General features: G+C 39.7%; 1 long non-coding RNA gene across 1 annotated transcript in view; it reads right to left on the reverse strand.

The window, feature by feature from the left end:
- LOC119698050 overlaps positions 1-5,350 on the reverse strand; it is an 84,129-nt gene extending 78,779 nt beyond the window's left edge. The window contains exon 1 of the long non-coding RNA XR_005256047.1: positions 4,938-5,350. This is a non-coding gene — a long non-coding RNA (uncharacterized LOC119698050). The remainder of the gene's footprint in view (positions 1-4,937) is intronic.
- Between the last annotated feature and the right edge of the window lie 650 nt (positions 5,351-6,000).

The raw sequence follows: 6,000 nt of genomic DNA on the forward strand, positions 1-6,000 counted from the left end.
GAGCTTATCCAAAACTCTCCTACACTACTAATATTCTGATTGCAACAGCATCCTGGAGGGAAGTAAAAATTGTATCTCTACAGAAACTTTTCCTCAGGCTAGATGATCCAAAGAGTACAGATGTGAACACTGTGAGGTCTATAAGGTAACCAACACATAGATTCATGTCCTTCCTGGTTCAATCACTGTTTTCATGACAGGTTTGGCAGTGGGATGAACACACAGGCTTCACATAATTCATGGAAGTGAAGGAACAACATGCACACAGATCATGTTCCAGTGATGGCGTCCTGCATGGTGTCTGGAGAATACCAGGTGCCAGAAACAGGGATAGGAGAAGGTGGAGGTAAATATAGCTTGTTGGCTGGCTTCATTCCTTCAAAGCCCCCACTCCCTGCTTGCTCAAGGCAATGTCTTTTTATGTCATTTGGAAGTGATGGTTCATGGCTGCTGTTATGGTTAAGAGAGTGAATAAAGCAGATCAGAGCTCTGGTTTTGAAACTACCAGAGTTTGAAAGTTCTGGTGGTTTTATAATGGGTAAAATTGCACACATCCTATGAATGCTCTCCTGGTTTGTTTATTTTTTATTGTTTTTTCTGTGATTATCCGAAGACATTCTCAGCTGCATTTTCTTCATTAGCCTAATTCACAACATTTTTTGGTTGTTGAACTCTAAATTGAACTTCAGCTTTTGCCAAGGATCGGCATTTCTCCCTACATTTAATTCATCCAGAGTAGCTATTGAGTGACAAGGGCAGTGTTAATTTATGATTGGATATTGGAACCTGAAATAACAATTGGAAAGGGAGAGGCAAGAGGCTTTCAAAGCAAGAAATTAAAACCTTTGGGCTATGGCTTAACTTGCTACTTATTTTTCTCATTTTCTTGCCATCAATACTTTTGTTCTACTCTTGATGTGATGTTTTTCACAGAGCATGATCAGGGGTTTTATTCACTCTTTGTTTTCATGTGATATATGGGGTATTTTTTATTAGCTTGTATTATATCCCAAGCTCTGTCTGTTCTTATTCAGATGTCTGCTATTAATTGTCTTTATGAGAGTTATAAACTTTTCTGAGATACTTGGCTGTAGTTCTCCTTTAACTTGCATGAGAATCAGATCTCAGTAAATAAAAAATGGAGATTTCTGAGGAAGCCTGGGAGTTAGAAATCTTCTGCTTCTGCACAAAACTGGCCCAGGGCACCAGCATGCCCAAGGATTAGTGATCAGGGAAACCAGAGAAGCTGATCCCTTTTCCTGGAAGTGTTGGCCTGGGCCAACCAAAAATCTGCCAGACAGTGCCTGGGCCCAGCTTGTGAGATGGGATGGGACAGTGCAGAATGGCACAGGACAAGGGCTGTTCACGTGATGGACCAAGCCAACCTGTTCAACTTTTCTGAAGGGGAAGAGTGGTGAAACTTATGAATCCAAGTTTATCCACTTCCCCAATGGGACATAGAAGAGGTACAGAATATTAATTATTTTATTTAATATTAAGACTAAACTTTAAAAGTAAATAAGGAAACAAGAAGGCAAAACATAAAATAGAAAGAAGAAATTTACTCTGGAAAATAATTGCCAACTTATTTTTATGAACTTTGGTGAAGAAGGAGAATCTGAACAGAATTAAATATTTTCATGACTTCTTGTCCTTAAATTGAAGGACTTCTTGTCCTTGAAGTAAGTTGCTAGGTGATTCAGGGTTAGAAAGAACTTCCAGGAGAGCTTGTTTACATATATATACAACATCTTACTCTACTACCACTCTAAAATAAGACATTGGAAATATTGGAAATGTCTGAGTAATATACTGAACCCTTTTAGCTTATCCTTTTTTTTCTATTGTCTTCCACATTGATTGTTCTTTTGAAGTAGAGACCCAGTTTTCGGTCAGTGAGTCCACAATAGTGCTCTGAGCTATTGCAGTGACAGTTATGATTTCATGAAATCATGATTTGAAAATAATCCTGTTATTTAAAATAACCCTGAATTGCCAAATATCTCAGAGCGTGAGTGTTGGCAAAAATATAATCAAAGCAGGTGTGAAGGGTTGTTGTTTGTTGAAAATTTGCTTTCTTGACTCTCTGTGGAATAACCAAGTTCCACTACTGCCAAGTGAAAAATGCTGTAGGTATATAAGAAAGTTCAAATATGCTATAAACTCATTCTTCTGGTTCGGAGCTATTCAAACTATTCTGTCTGCACCAGATTTAATATTTTGATGGAAGAGGCATCTGTCCTGTGCAGAGGGCATAAAATCATAAAACCAGTATAAATTCCTGCAGTTCAACAGTCATGAACCCACTTCAATCAAGATCAGATTTGATGGTTGAGCTATAAGGATCAAATGTTTTACTTGCAATTAGGCCACTGGTTTTGTCAAATAAATAATGCCTTTCAAACAATAGTTAGGACTATTTCTTCTGGCACCTAAAGAAGTTGGAGAGGTATTTTTCACAAGGGCATAGGACAAGGGAGAGGGCCTTAAACTAAAGGAAGGTAAGTTTAAATTAAATTCTTCCCTGTAAGGGTGGTGAAGAAATGGAACAGTTTGTCCTGAGAAGCTGAAGGCACTCCATCTCTGGAGCTGTTCAAGATTGGGTTGGATGAGGCTTTGAGCAACATGGTCTAGTGGAAGGTGTCCCTGCCCATGGCAGGAGGAGTGGTATGAGAGGTTATTTAGGTCCTGTGCAACACAAAACATTCCATGACTCTAAGAAACAAAATGCATTTTACTCATTGTAATGAGTCAGTCCAAAGGATAAAATTTTATTCTGAAAGAAGAAAATTTCAACTAACTGGTCTTATGTATAAGGCTAAACTCTGATCTATATTATGCCAGGTTCAGTCGAGAAATCGAGATCCCTCCAAGTTCTGTAAACACATTGTACCCTGGTCAATTGATGCATTACCATTTTGTGCTAAAAAAAATGTAAATGGGATCTGAATGAATTCTTGCAGTTGTGACAGTTATAAATCAGAAAATATTGATGTAGACAAACCTTAGAAAGTACTGGCGCGTGAGTGGCAGGATAACTTTTTCTAAAAGATGTTTGGAAATCTCACTGGGAAAAGGTTTTGATGAGAGTGAGTGATACAGCCAGAAAGAGCAAAAGGTTATGGATAAATCCTTTGTCCTTTTTTGGACTGCTTACTCTGCTAGGTTTGCATGTATCTGACATTGCTCAAATGATTTATAATTCTACAGAAGTCTCCCCACACAGAGGAATGAGGTGAAGGAGTTGAGTAAAATGGAATGAATCTCAACGCACTATCAATGCAGTGCCAGAATTTTGCAGTGCAAAAGTTGATGGAATTGTGTCTGAGAAGTCAGTGGGAAATTCCCACAGAAAAATTGGACTCAGTTTTTGTTGCTGCTTGTCACTTCCTGGTTGCATTGAAGCCTTTATTGTAATCCTGCCTGGGTGTCCATGAAAATTATTTGAGTCAGAGCCAGCAGTAACTCATTTCTTTCCTACATAGCTGCTGCTTGCTAGAGTCTTAAATTGTGAATGGCTCCACTACAGAAATAAGCACTCAGTTTTTAATCAAGGATCCTGATACAGGTTTAAAATCAAGAGATTATATTAGTAAATTATATCTTATAATACTAAAAAAAAAAACCCTGTTTTGAATTCTGTTTTGTTAGACTTATTGATTGGCATTTTAAAGTTTTCCCTGTAACAATGCAGGGATATTCTAAAAGGTTTTTGGTGCCATGGAAATTAAAGGGTGGGTTTTTTTTAGCTCCTCTATGTAATCAGTTCTTAAAATCACATAATTTAAAAATGAATTAATTTTGTTACATTCAAGTATCCTGAAAAATCTTACTTCTGGGAAGTAACATGGAGAGTAGTGGTTCCATATGTGTAAGGATAAGACAGGGAGCTGGATAGTAATGTTGCTGCTGGAACAATTTGAAGGAAATATATAAATCAGTTCCTAGATATTTAGAAATAATTTCTCTGTGAGCAGACTATTCTCCTTTAACCGTTCAGAGGTTTCTTTTGTCACTTTGGGCAAGAGAATTTTTCTTGGATTTCACAATGCACTGTAGTAATTCTAAATGCACTAAATATTTTTTTTTTAATCAGGCAGACACAGGCTGAAATGCTGGATCCAAATCATTTGCAGATTAAGGAAAAAATTATATGCATTTGCTTGATTCCAGCTGGCTGCAACATCTATTATCAAACAGTACTAAATGCAACCAGCATCAAGTTTTAAGAAACTTGATATCTGAGCCTGAGTTTCACTCTTAGGCCCAGAACCATTTTGCTTGGATACATTTCAAACACCAGAATCATTCTCATCAATGATAAAAAAATATACTGTCAATATATTATTGACATGGGAGGACATACTTCAAGAACACTCTTGGGAGGAAGGCTCCCACAAACTTTTTGAAAACCTCAGAACTGGTGAAATCGCCCATAATTTTCCCCCTACACCTCTGTCTCTGCTTCACAGAAAGAAATGGGATTTATAGTTTCCTGTACAAAGAGAACCTGACCCATACCTAAAGTAATGTCTCACTCCTTAATGCAGTGTGTTGTTGTGGATATTAGGGTAGCCTCAGAAAGGCAGACTGAGAAAATCCACCAAACAGGAAGACAAATGAACTGACCAGTGAGTCCAGCATCATGGTCAGTTTTCTGGTCTACAAAACACTTTCTGATCTCTTGGTCTTGTTAGAGCTGGTTGTTTAAAAGTTGATCAAGGCATGCATGTGAACTCTCAGAATAAATACCCCCTGCTTATTTTGTAAAAGTGTATCTTTTTTTGCCCTAAAGCCAGCACAGCACTCTTGAGCATATCTGTGGATGGAGGCTACATCACAAAAGCAAAACACAGCAAACAGCCCTGATCCTCTGCCCAGTATGAGGAACTTATTTTTATGACCTCACACGTTCAGACTGAACATGATTCACTTACCTGCAGAGATCCAAAACTTGCCAGTCCGTGTCTGATGGGAAGAAGTGTTGTTGGGGTGTGTGTTAGGTGTGGCAGCTGTGGGTGCAGGTGTGTGTGTGCTTGTGAGCTGCTGCCCTCTGCTGCACACCTTCCCGGCAGCTCACCTCCAGCCACCCCCTCACCCCAGCCACAACAAGCTCATCATGTGCTGAAGCTGGAGAAATTACTTCCCTCCTGCCAGTGAGACATTCAAAGAGTCACCAAGCTTTGCTCTGAGCCACCCATGAAACTTCTAGCAGGCTACGATTGTCTCACAGTGGAATAGAGCACTGCTTCTGCTCTGGCATCAGGTGAGTGTGCAGATCTCCTCAGCCTCAGCATCTTCATCATCCCCATAGCAGTGGGAAGAGACTTCTATATGAAGACAATCTCTGTATGAGTTCTGGCAACTGCAGTAGTAAATGCTGTAGCAATAGGCATGGAAGTCAGCACAACCTAAAATTTTAAGATGCTTCTCACTTTATGTATCCCCAAGACAAGAAGAATTTCCTTCAAGCACCACTGGGGAGGTTGTGCTAGCCCCTGGGCTCATTTTTTTGCCAGACCATGGACTCGGTCAGTCACTTCCCTTCACAGCATGGAACAAGACATGAACAATACTTCTTAGAGAAGGGGAGAATGAAGATCCTGCCTCTCTGCCCATCAGTGCAAGAGCAATGGCTTTCACCGATGGAGAGCTGCCTGAAGGACTCAGTATTTGTATGTCTTAGGAGCATTCTCGAGAAACTTAGCGAGAGAATAATCTGCAAGTTAAAAACAAGACAAAATGTGTATGTGTGGCAGTATCTGAGGACAGAAAACAGATTAGACTGTGCAGAGAGCTGAAATGGGGCTGGATTTGGGAAAAGATTTTTTGACCTAAACATTTTTTTGGGCCAGATTCAGGGTCTCTACCTACTAGGTGCTAGTGAAGATGGCTTAAGAACAGGCAAGTTTTGGCTTAGGCTGAGAATTGTCCAGACACTCTCCAGACTCCAGGCAAGCAGAAGACCTTTCCCTCTTCTCCCTGCTGCTCAGTGACAGG

The sequence above is a fragment of the Motacilla alba genome, chromosome 2, assembly GCF_015832195.1.
Source record: "Motacilla alba alba isolate MOTALB_02 chromosome 2, Motacilla_alba_V1.0_pri, whole genome shotgun sequence".
NCBI lineage: Eukaryota > Metazoa > Chordata > Aves > Passeriformes > Motacillidae > Motacilla > Motacilla alba.